This window comes from Pinus tabuliformis, chromosome 7 (genome assembly GCF_031772625.1).
Source record: "Pinus tabuliformis cultivar Carrire ecotype Pingquan chromosome 7, CPIR1, whole genome shotgun sequence".
Classification (NCBI taxonomy): Eukaryota; Viridiplantae; Streptophyta; class Pinopsida; order Pinales; family Pinaceae; genus Pinus; species Pinus tabuliformis.
The window spans coordinates 1,611,374,399-1,611,388,129 of NC_142293.1; the positions used below are offsets into that span (position 1 = coordinate 1,611,374,399).

At 37.5% G+C, this 13,731-nt stretch overlaps 1 pseudogene; it reads right to left on the reverse strand.

Moving 5' to 3' along the window:
- LOC149254355 (13 kDa ribonucleoprotein-associated protein-like) overlaps nucleotides 1-13,526 on the reverse strand; it is a 33,118-nt pseudogene extending 19,592 nt beyond the window's left edge.
- Nucleotides 13,527-13,731: the final 205 nt, after the last annotated feature.

Here is a 13,731-nt window from a genome sequence, read left to right on the forward strand (position 1 = left end):
GATTTTAACTAGGGACTGAATTCCCCAGTATGGTCGCCACTATGTTAGTACTCCAAAATTCCCAAGGGTTGTTCAATGTGTTAAAAAGAAATATTAGATGAAACTACAAACCTACTTCAGAGCTTAGGATCTAGCATTCCTAAACTCTGAGAGGGCTCTCTCTCTATGATTTAACTTTGTTTATTTTAATGGATTTTAGGCTAGTTATGTATGCTTAATTGGGTTGATTTTGATTGTGTTGGTGGAATTAGTGACTTATAGGAATAGGTGATTTTGGATTTTCCATTGGGCTATGGAGTCAATAAGGCTTTGAAAATATAACAACAACAAATTATAGAGAAAATGTTATAGGGCAAGATAGGTGAGCAATAGTAGATCTCAAGGCTGGATGGTGAAATGAATTTTCGATCGAGATCAAGGAGCAACTAAGAATTCCTTAAACGAGACAATGAAGAAGGATGAAGAGAATCAATCGGGATCAGAGGGCAATTAAGAGTTCTCTAAACCAGATATCAGAAGAAAACATAGAAATGTATAACAGTAAAAGAAAAGTGTAATATTTAAGCAAATTCTACAGTAACATCCCTGTTATAACATTTAGAATTAGAAAAGAACATGAACAAATGAAATTTGTACTTCACTGAGATAGCTCAACACATGAATCCTATAAAGAAGTTTATTTATAACTTGTCCTTTCTGTCAACTGGAATTTTGGTACAATAACCCTTAGGTAATAGATCAATCAGCTACAACCATATTCAGAAATCCACCCACAATACTTCAAATTATGAAGTATTTATACAAAAAACTATTACAAAATATCCTAAACTGATTTAGGAATTATTCAAGGAAAAAGAAATATCTTCATGCAAGAAGATAGAGACACCTAGGAGACTAAAGGCTAGTTGTCCCTGCTTTTATTGATTTTGTTGTTTGTTGTTTTGATCTTTTGCTTCTGTCTCTCTTTTGTTGTTGCTCTACACTGGCTATTTTTTATGATGTTGAGTGTCTTTTAAGCTGGCTTTATCTTTAAACTCTGTCTTTCATTTGATACTCTTTAACTTAAATGATCTGTTACTCTTTACTGTTTTACATTGACTACTCTTGATTGCTCTGTTTTCACTGTTTTACCTTCCATTTTCACAGTAAATCATTCAACTTTTCCAAAGAATCTGCATATGGTAATTTAATCTTACCATTCTTCTGAAGATTTCATCGGCCTCTGTGTATTTTGCAAATGTAGGTTTGTTGATAAAGAGATATTTTACCTCATGTTGGAGGTAAAAGAGATTCTCAAAAGTCTGATAGAGCACTTTTCTTGTTGGAATTCCTTTCATGGCTGAATTGTTTGCTTGTTCCTTTGCCACTTCTCTAATTTTCTTATCTTAGTCTTCACGCTTCATCAATCTGTCATTGGTAACCAAAGGATTTGGCAGGCCTTTCTGCCTCAAAACATCAAGTTTCACCAGAAATCTGGTTATTACAAGCTCCATGTTTTGACACTTGTCTTCAAGTTGTACCATCAAGTTCCTCTTATAAATGACATTTCTCACTTCCAGAATTGTTTCAGTCGTATCACTTATGCCAATATCTTCCAATTCCTATTTGTTCTTGGAATTAAGAAACTTAATGGTTTCATTGGCCTCCTTTGGCTTCTTACCAAGTTCCTCCTTAACTTTTTGAATAGCTTCAGTAGCTTCCTTGATTAAATCTTTCTGCTCAAAGATGACTTGGATGCATGGCCAAATATCATTAACAGAGTTAATGATACTGGCCCACAGCTGCTTCTTTTCTTGGGCAAGTGATTCTTTCAATGTCAATTCTTTTTCTAACTTCTGTATTCTTTCAGTCAATTTGTTTGACTTCTGTGTTTCATTTTTATGCATGATTTGGACAAACTTTTTTTCATCTTCTAGAATTTTTATTTGATCTCTAAGTTTATTTATTTCATTTGTTTGGATGGACATATCTTGCATAGCTTTGATTAATTTACCTACTTCATCACTAAGATGAGCTGTTGTTGTTGTTGAATTAGTTGCTGATGTAGTGGCTGATGTAGATGGAACTATTGTAGTAACTGTAGGAATGGCAGTGACAGTAACTGCTTCCATGCTGACCTTCTTTCCTTGCACCAATTTGTCCATCTCATTATCCATTTGTTTCAGTTGAGCTATCAATTGAAGGATGAGATTCATCATTTCATATTTTTGGGCCTCATTCTCCAAAACTTCTTTTTCTTATGGATGTTTAGTAGGAGGTATTTCTAGTTGTTCTTCAATGCAACAATGTCTTCATTCTTATTTTTTATGAGTTTTTTTGTTGCCTTGATGCCATTTGGATTGTATCCAATTTCAATAACTAAGTCTTCCAGTGATTTAATTATGTTATCCTTTGCTTGTGAGGATGCCTTCTCTAGTTTAAATTGTGTTTCAATATTCTCTAGAGAATTTTGTAGTTTTTGTACACTCATAGCTTTGTTGGTCATTTTTTATTATAGCATTTCTCCTGCTTGCTTAGGAAACTCAATTTGATCTATAGGATGAACATATTTGGCAGGAATCTCATAATCTATCTTTTTGTAATCTGTTGATGACTTTGGATGATGTACTGTGGGCTGCAAAAGGTCATCTGCATTTTCCCTGTCTTATAATCAAATGCATAAAGTAATATGTTTTGGCTGTCACGAGTCTGCTTCAAGTACTGTGAATATATTTCAGATTTTATTTCTTCATTTTTGGGCTTAATATCTTTGTATCTCTCTTTGATGTCTATTTCTCTGTCCATTGGTTTACTTGAAGAAGAGACTTCAACACTATGCCACTTCTTGATGATTTGAGCACAATAAGTTGAAGGCTGATGAGTTTCCTCTGAAACTGATGGAAGTGCATTTTCTCTAGTTACATCGTATGTATCAATGATCTCAATTGCATCAATTACTTCTTCTTGCTCATCTACTGGATTCAGCTTTGTTCTTTTTCTATACATAATTTCAAATTTGTTATCTGTTGCATCTTTGTTTGAGCCAGAACGTTCTTCTCTAGTCCTTTTTGAATTTCTGTCGTGTAGGGTTCAAGTATGTAGAATGGAACTAGTATCCATCTGCTTCTCTATATCCAGTAAGGTGTTTTCCAACCACTCTGACTGGTTCATATATCTTTCAAACTCTGGCTTGGACTCATGCATGAAAGGGCTCAATTTAAACTTGAGTCTTAGTTTGTTTATGACACCCAAAGGATCATACTGCCATTTGAAACTATCATTGAACTTCATTTCTTGTAAACATATTTTTTCTTCCTCTCCAACATCCCTATTATTGTAGATAAAAGGACCAAGATGGTTCTTGATCTTAAATTGTGTTGTCTCCTTGGCTGATAGAAAATTAACATCATTTGAATTTATGATCTTCCTGATATATTCTAGTGAAAATATCCTTATGGGGAGATATTTGTGCAGCTTATATGGAGTGAGTTGACATCCATACACCCTAATTTTAGTGTAGTTCCGGTATAAATACTAGTCGTCGGTTCTACTGTGTTTTGACAACTGTAAAACTTTATTTATTTCATCACTAACCTGGGTTGATTTCTACTGCTTAGCATGTCAACAACTGAGTGAACGAATGAATCAATGAAATCCTTGTAGCTGAAATCAGTGGAATATTTCCGAATTAAGGGTGTCCAAAAGATAAGAGATCTAGGATTGTCCTTAGTGTCTAGTTTTTGGATGTTAACTGTAAATCTTTCTGATTGGAAATATAGAAACATATGGAACAATATTGAAGAGTATTTGAATACTCTTTCATCTGGAAATCTGATCAATTGATCATGGATTCTGTCTGCTAAGAATTGGGCAAAATTGAAAACTGTAGCTGGAGGGTTGCTTGGGCAAAAAATAGAAAGGAAACCAAGTATAGGTTCATCTACATGTTGATCAGTAGTATATCCTAGAATACAGGACAATATGGTTACAAGCTGTCTGTCTTTCTTAGAGAAAATGGGGGCAGATTATGGAGGGTTGTCTGTAGGAACTTGAGCTTTTTCTAGGAGGAAAGTCTGAAAAATTTGGGATCTCTTGGGAAGGTCCAGCTTTAAGTACAGATCAATTAGGTTTTCAATAGAAAATGGGGCTTCATTAGGCTTTGGCTGGATCTAGAACATTTCATTTATTGATCCTACAGTGATTGTGAACAAAATTTTCTGGTTAGGAGAGACTATGTCTATTTGACATGGGAAATAGCAGAGTTGGCATAGGTGGATGATTTCAGGGAACTAGTATACCTGTGGGAACAAGTATTTGGTTAAATTTGACTCCAATAGATGAACATCATCATTCTGGTTGAGGAATTTATCTTTGCTCCAACAGTGGAGTTTTAACAGATTTTTAGGGGAGGTTGTGTCTTTGATCTAGAAATCTCTATCGGCCAATGGGAGTGGTCAATAACTAGGTGAGGAGTTTGTAGGGGTTTTGCATTCATAATTCTTTGGGAAGCCATACATTTGTTTATTTTATTCAATTTATCACTATCTGACTTAAGATGTAGGCTTAGGACCTCTGGAATAGTGTGAAAAGATGAGTACAGTTTACAAAAGGGTTTTGGATGCAACAATGGCTTTCTTTTGGTCGGTAAGGCTTTTAAATTGGTTCAATTGATTAACCTATTAGAAATGTTGTGCAAAGCTTAAGTACAGGCCTTCGACACTTCAAGAATACCTAGAAAATGAAGCTTTCCTATGCAGAAGGGTTCTCTGGGGGCAGCGGAGGCTTTTTGAGGCTTCAATGGTCTTTATAGTTGATGCAGGAGCATCTAGACCGAGCCAGAAATGTGGCGGGGTGGTCACATGTTGTGGCTAAATGCAAGACTTGAGGAAGACTTAGCTGTTAAATTCGTGTTAATTTCAGTAAGGGTAGGTAGTTAAAAGTGGTCTAGATTAGTTAAATGTTGAGTTATAACTAAATAACTAATTCTTTCTTGTGTGGAGGGAAGTAGTTATGTATGACTGATGTATAACTTCCCTTTTGATAGAATAGAGGAGGGGAGATGCGAGGGCAGAATAGGGAAAGAAGTTTGTAAGCCTACGAGATTTTGAAAAGGGCCATTGAATTGAAAATCTGGCCATGAACCAAGAGGTTTTTTTTTTTTGTATTTAACTTCATGTTTGTTTATGAAGGACTTATTCTGAATTGTGTACATAGTGAATCTGTGAGACTTTACGTGTGTAGAGAAATTTGAATTTACTGTCAATCTGTGTTTGAATCGAATGAAATAGAGGGTTATTGTTGTTACTGTCGATTTGTGGTTGAATCGAATTGAAAATAGACAGCGTATTTAAGATCACGACTTGGAAGTCGTGTTTTGGTTCATTTGTGGATTTAATGCAGGTGTTATATGTAATTGAAACCAAACGCTGTGAGGTTAAACGAAATCGAATGCTGGAGGTTGAATTGTAGTGTTAAATGCCGAATTAAATGGGTAATCCAAGGATCGAAGGACTGTAATTTTGTGTGGGCAGATGTTATTTGTAGTGGCGACCTCATTGATATTAAAAATGCTTAAAATTGATTGTCGTTTGATGGTACACTGAATGAAATTACGTTGGAGGGAAGCTGTTGGTTAAAACACTATTATCAGACATAGAGCTGTATGAGGTGCAGAGTTCTGCTTTAAAATCTGTCTATTTTAAACAATTGGCACAGATTTTAATTACCGATAGGTGCTCGGCCTTGAACGAGCCAGTTTGATGTTTTGAGATTTAAACCAAATGTAATACGTTTAATGTCAATTGGCAAATTGAGCACATGACTAAATGGGAAGCATTGGGGGTTTTTAACGCTATTTGAAACCTTTGAAAAGGAGATTGTTGGGTTGTGGTTTTTGAACCATTTGTTTGACAAGCTTCCGCATATGTTGAACCGTTGTGATAGTTGTGAAATTGCCAGATTGGAATCTTGTTTTTTTTTCAGAGATTTGGAGAAACATTTTTGTATGCGTGAGAATGTGAAAGATTCTGGGTTTATGCAAGGTAGACCTGCATCAAGTGGTATCAGAGCAGGAATAGCTCTGTGTGAAGAAGCAAGTTTTTTTTTTTTTGAGTTAATTGCATGTGATGAATGAATGCTAGATTTTGGAACTGATGAAGATTGCAGCGCAGATATGCAAGTGCAGTTGAGGAAGTGAAGCAAGATCAACAGGATCTTGAAGGTGAGTTGTTAGATGATATTTGCTCTGGTTTGAAAGATTGTTTGCAGAGTTCAGGTTGCAAGTAGATTGAAGAAAGTCTCAGCAGAAGGAAGCAGATCACAGCTGAAGTGTAGTGATGAAGGAGTCCAGCAAGGGATTCTAGGTGAATGTGGCAGAACCTAAAGATTCAACAGAGGTTGAATGAAAAGGACAAGTGTGTTCTTGAAAGTTGCAGATGAGAGAAGCCTGAAGGAGCAATGGAGAAATGCTCAAAAGGTTCTAGTAGAGGACCGGTAATTACCAAAAGACCAGATCCGGAGGAAGGGATTGGTTAGGTAAGTGGCAATAGAAGAGTTTGTTGTTGTAGAGGCTTGGTGCAACTCATGGGTGAGAAACTCATGGTGAAGGAGATGACTATTGAAAGTCATAAAGGAGAGAGCAGAGGTTCAGAAAGAGGCCACAGTAGAAAGAGGGAGAAAGAAGATGCCAAGGCAAATGGCATATTGAAGCAGTTGACTGATGAAGAGTATGAGAAAGAGAAAGCTAAGATAGCTGTGCATCTTGAGTTATTGATGGAGTTGTTACAGGAGAATATGAAAGACCAGAGACATGGTTGGACCATGAGGAAGAGAGTGAAGTGGCAGAGGCTACAACAGAAAAGAGATCAACAGGTAAACATGCAGTTAAGAGAAGAACTGAGGAAGCTCGAGCAGATGATGAGTATACAATTGAGACATGAAAAACTTAGAGCAGCTGAGTTGAAGGTGGACGTTTCCATTGGTGAAACAGAGGAGGAGATCATTGATGATTTCTTGGCTTATTGGGCAGATCCAGATCAATTGGATGATGTAAAATCTTGTGTTTTTATAGCTGACAATTGTGATGTGATTACAGGTTTTACTGAGGAGAATGCGCAATCTTGTGAAGCTGTCACAAGTATGGAGAAGAATCTTTCGGGAGATAAATACTCGGAATAAGAAAGCAGCAATGTGTTTGTACTTGAAGCTATTGCAGTAGAGAGAGGAGCTCAAGAAGAGAGGATGAAGACAAAGATAATGGCAGATGCCGTAGGAAAATTTGTTCAGAGGAAAATGCTTGAAGAAGTAGGGGAAGCAGATGAAACAAATGAAGTTATCTACAAGCCAGAGGAAGGAATATCTCTCGATGATGATGAAGAAGTGGTGAGATCGTATGAGGATCTCAAAAGTTCAGAAGAGAACTTGCATCAGCGTACTGAAATGTTGACAGGAGGACTAGATTCAGAGAAACAGGTGACAAAAGATAAAACTGGTGGGAAAGACGCAAATAAAATAATTGATGTTCCACAACAGCTTGATGACTGTTTGTTACATACGCCCTTGGCTACGATGTTGCAGCTCGAAGGAAGTTCAGGGGAGGTGCAACTTTCCAAGAGCAGCCTGAGAGGGACAGAAGAGGTCAAAGAGGATTTAAATGGCGTAGGAGTATCGGTGTGACAGGCAGGGGAAGACAAGTCAGCGTTTAATTTTCTATTTGTTGGTCAACGAAAACCTGGCAGAAAAGCCATCAAAGGTATGGATCAGCCCTGTTCCGCTCCTGTGGTTTGGGATGCGTATCAAGCCGGTTTCCTTGAAAAGTTAGCAGGCGAAGACATAAAATCAATTGGAGGAAGGGTTAAATTGCTGACGTCTTGTCTTCACGGTGATAGAGGGTTGCCCATAGTTGGTAGAGACGTTTCTTGGCAGGAAGAATGTGGTCCTGGCTATCGTTCCTCTCCACCCAATGGCTCCTCAACATTGTTTTCAAACGATCCAATGTCACCCACATGGAATATAGCTGACAGTCCTGGAAGCGAAAACTGCGTAGAAGACGAGAGCCCAAAGATATTAGTGAATAAAGGTGAAAAGGGACAGCCAACAAAGATTGTCAAAAAATCTCATGAAGAAAAGACCATGATTTCTGAAAACTTAGAAAAAGATCATCACGCTGTCATGATGATAGGCACGATTGAGTCAGCCGTGGGAGATGTTGAGTTGATCAACGTACCTCAAAGAAGATGACTTGAAGCAGAGGTTCACCTAGCAAAAGGTGAAGAAAAGGAAGAAGCGCTGACAATGACAAGAAGTCAACAACATGATCAAGGAGGAAAAGAAAGCAGCGCTCACCAAGAAGCTAATATATGGGAGAAGGAGCTAGAGTTACTGGAGAAATGGTTAAAAGCACCAGTACCTGATGAAGACTGCAAGAAGTTTGCAGTAAAAGAAGCAGAAGCAGGGGAGGAAGTTCACAATTGTGAACCTGGGCAAGGAAACCTTAATAGAAAAGATGATGTAGGGGAAAATTTTGAAAACTCTTTGAAGGAGTTAAATCAACACACTGAAGTGTTGATGAAAGAAAAAAGTCCAGCACAGCAAGTTGAAACTCTGTTGAAAGGAGACACAAAGTGTAGACGTGTGAGACAAAGGAAGATGCAGCTGGACAGTAGCAACCAACTAGAGCAGGAAGGGAGAATTAATGAAGATGACCAGCAAGAAGATCGACTGGAAACAGAGACTGAGAACATAAAGAAATTGAGGTTGCAGCAGACCAGAAGGCAAAGGCTGGCAGCATCAGGAAAGGTGAACAGTCAAGTATTAAAAGATTTTCAGCAAGTTAAAAGAATTTGTCCAAATGGTCCTGATGCCACCCAAAAGCTTGAAGAGACCGAAACAACAGTCAAAAAAATTAGATTTATTGAGGACATCTCAGTGAATGATCCGGTGAATCATTCGATTGTTGAACCCATTGATTTTCATTTAATAAAGGTGGAGCTAAAACTGGTGAATCATTCGGTTGTTGAACCCATTGATTTTCATTCTAACACTGACGTCTTGTCTTCACGGTGATAGAGGGTTACCCATAGTTGGTAGAGACGTTTCTGGGTAGGAAGAAACGTCTCTAGCTGTAGCTCCACCTTTATTGAATGAAAATCAAACGTCTCTAGATTCAGAGAAACAGGTGATAGAAGATAAAACTGGTGGGAAAGACGCAAATAAAATAATTGATGTTCCACAACAGCTTGATGACTTTTTGTTACATACGCCCTTGGCTACGATGTTGCTGCTCGAAGGAAGTTCACAGGAGGTGCAACTTTCCAAGAGCAGCCTGAGAGGGACAGAAGAGGTCAAAGAGGATTTAAATGGTGTAGGAGTATCGATGCGACAGGCAGGGGAAGACAAGTCAGCGTTTAATTTTCTATTTGTTGGTCAACAAAAACCTGGCGGAAAAGCCATCAAAGGTAGGGATCAACCCTGTTCCGCTCCCGTGGTTTGGGATGCGTATCAAGCCGGTTTCCTTGAAAAGTTAGCAGGCGGAGACATAAAATCAATTGGAGGAAGGGTTAAATTGCCGACGGCTTGTCTTCACAGTGATAGAGGGTTGCCCATAGTTGGTAGAGACGTTTCTGGGTTACCCTAACATTTTTTCTTCATTTACTGGGTTTTTGAGCTTGTTGACCCTATATTTCTTTTTCTTTTGTAAGAAAACTATCTAATTCTAACCTTATGACTTTCTAATGGCTTAGATTAAACTATTGAGCTCATTATTATTCTCTACCTGACTACTGATTTGCCAAGATTAAACAGTTTGGCTAGATCTTTATTCTCCATCTATTAGCATGAAATTTAAAGCATGAATGAATCAATATTAAACAATTTGACCATCATGGATTATGGCATTTTTGACAAGTTACACACAATCTTATTTTGCAAAGTAAAGTAAAAAGTAGTGGCATTTGAATTTGCATCACTTTCAGAATCTAATTTTATCTCTTTTTGGTGGGGTTTATACATTATACTCTTTTTTTATCCTTTTCTTTTATTAGTCCTTTGATTTTTCTTTTAGGACTTCACCCTCTTTAGCTTTTTTATTTTTAATACGAGAAAACATTTTGCAGAAAGCAAAAGTATGTACAATATTACATGACTAATCATAGTCAATTCAAAATTATGAATCCTATTATTATAGGACCCTAAATCCTCTTTCACTATCGAAGGAAGAGAGAAGTCTATGTTGAGAAGTGGATGTTTGTTTCCAAAAATGACTGTAAACTTGAGATTTAAGACTTTCATTCTTTTGCTTGATTTCCAAAAATGTTGAGAAGATATTAGTGTCTCTTGCTGAGCTGGTCTCAGTTGATTGGATAATATCTATAGGTTCAGTTGAAGAAGGAGTTGAAGAAGTAGAGGGAGGCTTGGGATCAGTGGTCCCTGCTGATGAAACATCTTCCAATTCTCCAATATTATTTATCTCTGGTGGCTTGCTTCCTAATGACATTGACAACCCAATTTTCAACTTCTTTTGTAAGATATAGTAATCTTTACCTCATTCTATAACTGACTGAGTTTCCTCTCTAGCTCTTTTATGCTGAGTACTATGTGTAGCTGGAGTCTTTGTTTGAGGAGTTGATATAACCTGTTCATCAACTTCTGTGAGAGTACCTTGAAACCATTCCTCCTGGTTCGTGAACTTCTCCAATTATGGCCTAGGAGTATGGTTGTAAGGTGTTGCCTTCAACTGCACTCTGAGAGCTAAAATAATCCCAAAAGGATCATAAGGCCAAGTGAAGCTTGGCTAGAGGTTCATGTTCTTTAGTAATATGTTTGCTTTAGTACCAGCAGACCTAGTGTTATAGATGAAACTCCCTACTTTGGCTCTGAGTTTAAACTGTGATTTCTTCTTGCCTGAGACAAAATGGACTTCATCCATATTTATCATTTGTCTGATGTATTCCAGTAAGAATATTCTCATTGGCACATAATTAGTAAGTTTGTATGGAGCCAACTCATTGTCGTAAATCCTAATCTTAGTGTAATTCTGGTATAGGTACTAGTCACCAGTCTTGGTTTGCTCTATTAGATGCAGTGTCTTTTTAATTTCTTCTCCAATTCTAGGTTCTACCTAGCTGTTGAGTAATTAGAGAACTAGATGTATGAAGGAATCAATGAACTGGGAGAATGAAATTTAATGATCCTGCTCTTATTAGCTCTGTCCAGTGAATCAATGATTGATTCACTCCCTGCTCATCTTGTCCATTCAACTGAATAGGCAATAGATCTCCCTGTTGAAACAAAATTAGATGAATTATAACTAAACTGTACCTGAATACTCCTTGTGTGGTCAAATTCATAAACTGTTCATGTAAATTATCAGCCAGAAAGTGGTTATAATTATACATGAAGGCAGGTTGATATTCTTTGTTGAAAATAGAAAAGAATCCAAGGATGGATCCATCAACGTCTTGGTCATTTTCATAACCTAGGAGGTATGATAACAGAGAGATAATGTGTCTAGTAGCTTCAGGGAACATGGAAAATGAATATGGAGGATTTATCTTAGGTAATTTGGCATCTTTTGGGAGGAAAAGTTAAAAGATAAGAGCTCTCTGTGGGAAGGTCAGTTTATTGTAGAGGTCCATGAGAGCTGCAGGTGAGAAATGGCTAAGGGAATCAGATGGAGGTATCATTAGAATCTAGTTTATGCTCTGAGCAATGATGGCAATCAAGATTTTTCCATCCTAAGTCATTACTATTCTTTGCACAGGGTCGTACTTGGCTTGACACCAAGAGATTAGATCAGGGAATTGACGGGTCTTAGGAAAAGAAAATAATGGTAGAAGTGTCTCCCAGAAGCAAATGGAATCCTCCTTATCAGTATATTTTAGTTTTAACCATGAATGTAATTCACAGAAATCTAATTCACATTAACAGTGATTGATCTTGAAAAGGGAGTCTACAAGTGGCATATGATCCAGATCAAGGGAGACTGTGGAGGGATTCCCTTCTTCGGTAGTGTTTTGTATCTTTGCTTTAGGAGCCATCACTACTACAAGGGAAATTCAGAAGCTTTTTTTAATCTAAAATTGATGATAGTGGCGAAAATACACAGAGCGACAAATGGTGCTTTTGGTTTATGGATGGAAGCGAAAAGTGGCAAAGATTGGAGCCATGGAGGATTTATAGGTTCAATTGGGCTCAATTGATTGTTTAGATCTAGTCGTAGGCATTCAATTTGTAGGGGAAATGTGAATTAATGCTTAATGGATGTTTAAATAGATAATCAGGCACAACAACGGCTTTGGAGCATATGGGCAACGATATTATAATGTGGCGGGCGGTGAATGGGTAAGTCAAAATGGATGGATGACGTGGAGGTTCGTTATTGGATGGAAGATAACGGATGCACAAGGAGCAGGAGAAGTCAAGGGTCGAATGGAAGAAAAAACGAAAGCAAATTTCGGGGGGGTGGGCGGGGGGTCATAATGGTTTGTGGTTTCAAGCCTTGGGAGTCCAAAACGTTTTGGAGGCGCCACGTTGCAAAAAGAGGCAACCATGAAAACTAGTTTTCGGACCCCCCTCCCTCCACCCCACGGCGTTAACGGGAAATGACCAAGGGGGGGCCGAAAGGCTTCCTCCGTCGTTGATCTAGACAGAGTGAAGGATCTTCGTTGAAAAGTACGTGTTGGTTATTAGCGCCCAATGTGTTGTTTTGTCGTTTCCACCAATACGACAAAAGTGTCATTTGTCACTTATTTTATAAGGTCATCAAGCTTTATTACAACAATTAAATCATAATTAAAGAAGTTAAGCATGATTAATCAAAAGGACATTCTTCAAAGGTGCATTTGAGCTAGCAACTTTAATTTATTTTCTAAAGCAAATATTTTTCTTTTGATGCTTATCTATCATTTTCATTTTTCCTTCCTTTTTTAGAGCAACTACCCTATCATTTTATTTGATATGGACCTGCAATAATAATCACTCTTAACATTTTTATTTTCCATCTTGTTTTTGGTCCATATCCTAACTTATCATTTTTTGTATGGCATTTTGATTTTTTATCTAACAGCTAACTTATCAAAAACAAAAATGTTACAACACTATGCCATGCCTTGAAAATTGCCATAGGAAACACACACTAAATAAATCTCCCCAAACAAATAAGTATCGAAATAACTGTAGTAGTGGTGAATGAAGTTACTTTCCTGTGCAAATTTCTTCATCTATCTAAACTAGATGCATCCCAAACATCATCTTTTATTGTTGTGTAGAGCTATGTAGCGGCCACTGGCCTGGTTTTCATATTTACATCTACTATTTCTTCTATATGATCACAGAAAATAAAATGAAAAACCTCAATGAGATGCCATTGTTAGAGCCTCCTCTAAAACCCTGAACCCGATTGGAAAAAAAAGACAATAAAGCGAGAGAGAGGAGGATCTTATCGTGTTATCTGAGACATTACTTGCACAAATGTGGCAAAGAAGGTTACTTCTTGCTAGTTGACTTAACAAATGATGTAGAAGCAATGATTTGACAATGTGTGTTCCCATTGAAACCCATCACAAGTCAATATGGACACTTATACCTATTGATAACTTAAACCCTAATCACGCTAAGATTCATACCCTCGAATCTGAAGCCCTCTCGCTAGGTAAGGCCTGTTGGCATTCTTTTACACCAATGTCAAAATTTTAGCTTCGAGGAATAGGAGAAACGAACCTCGAACCATTATCGGGCACTTTATGGAGGTGCAAC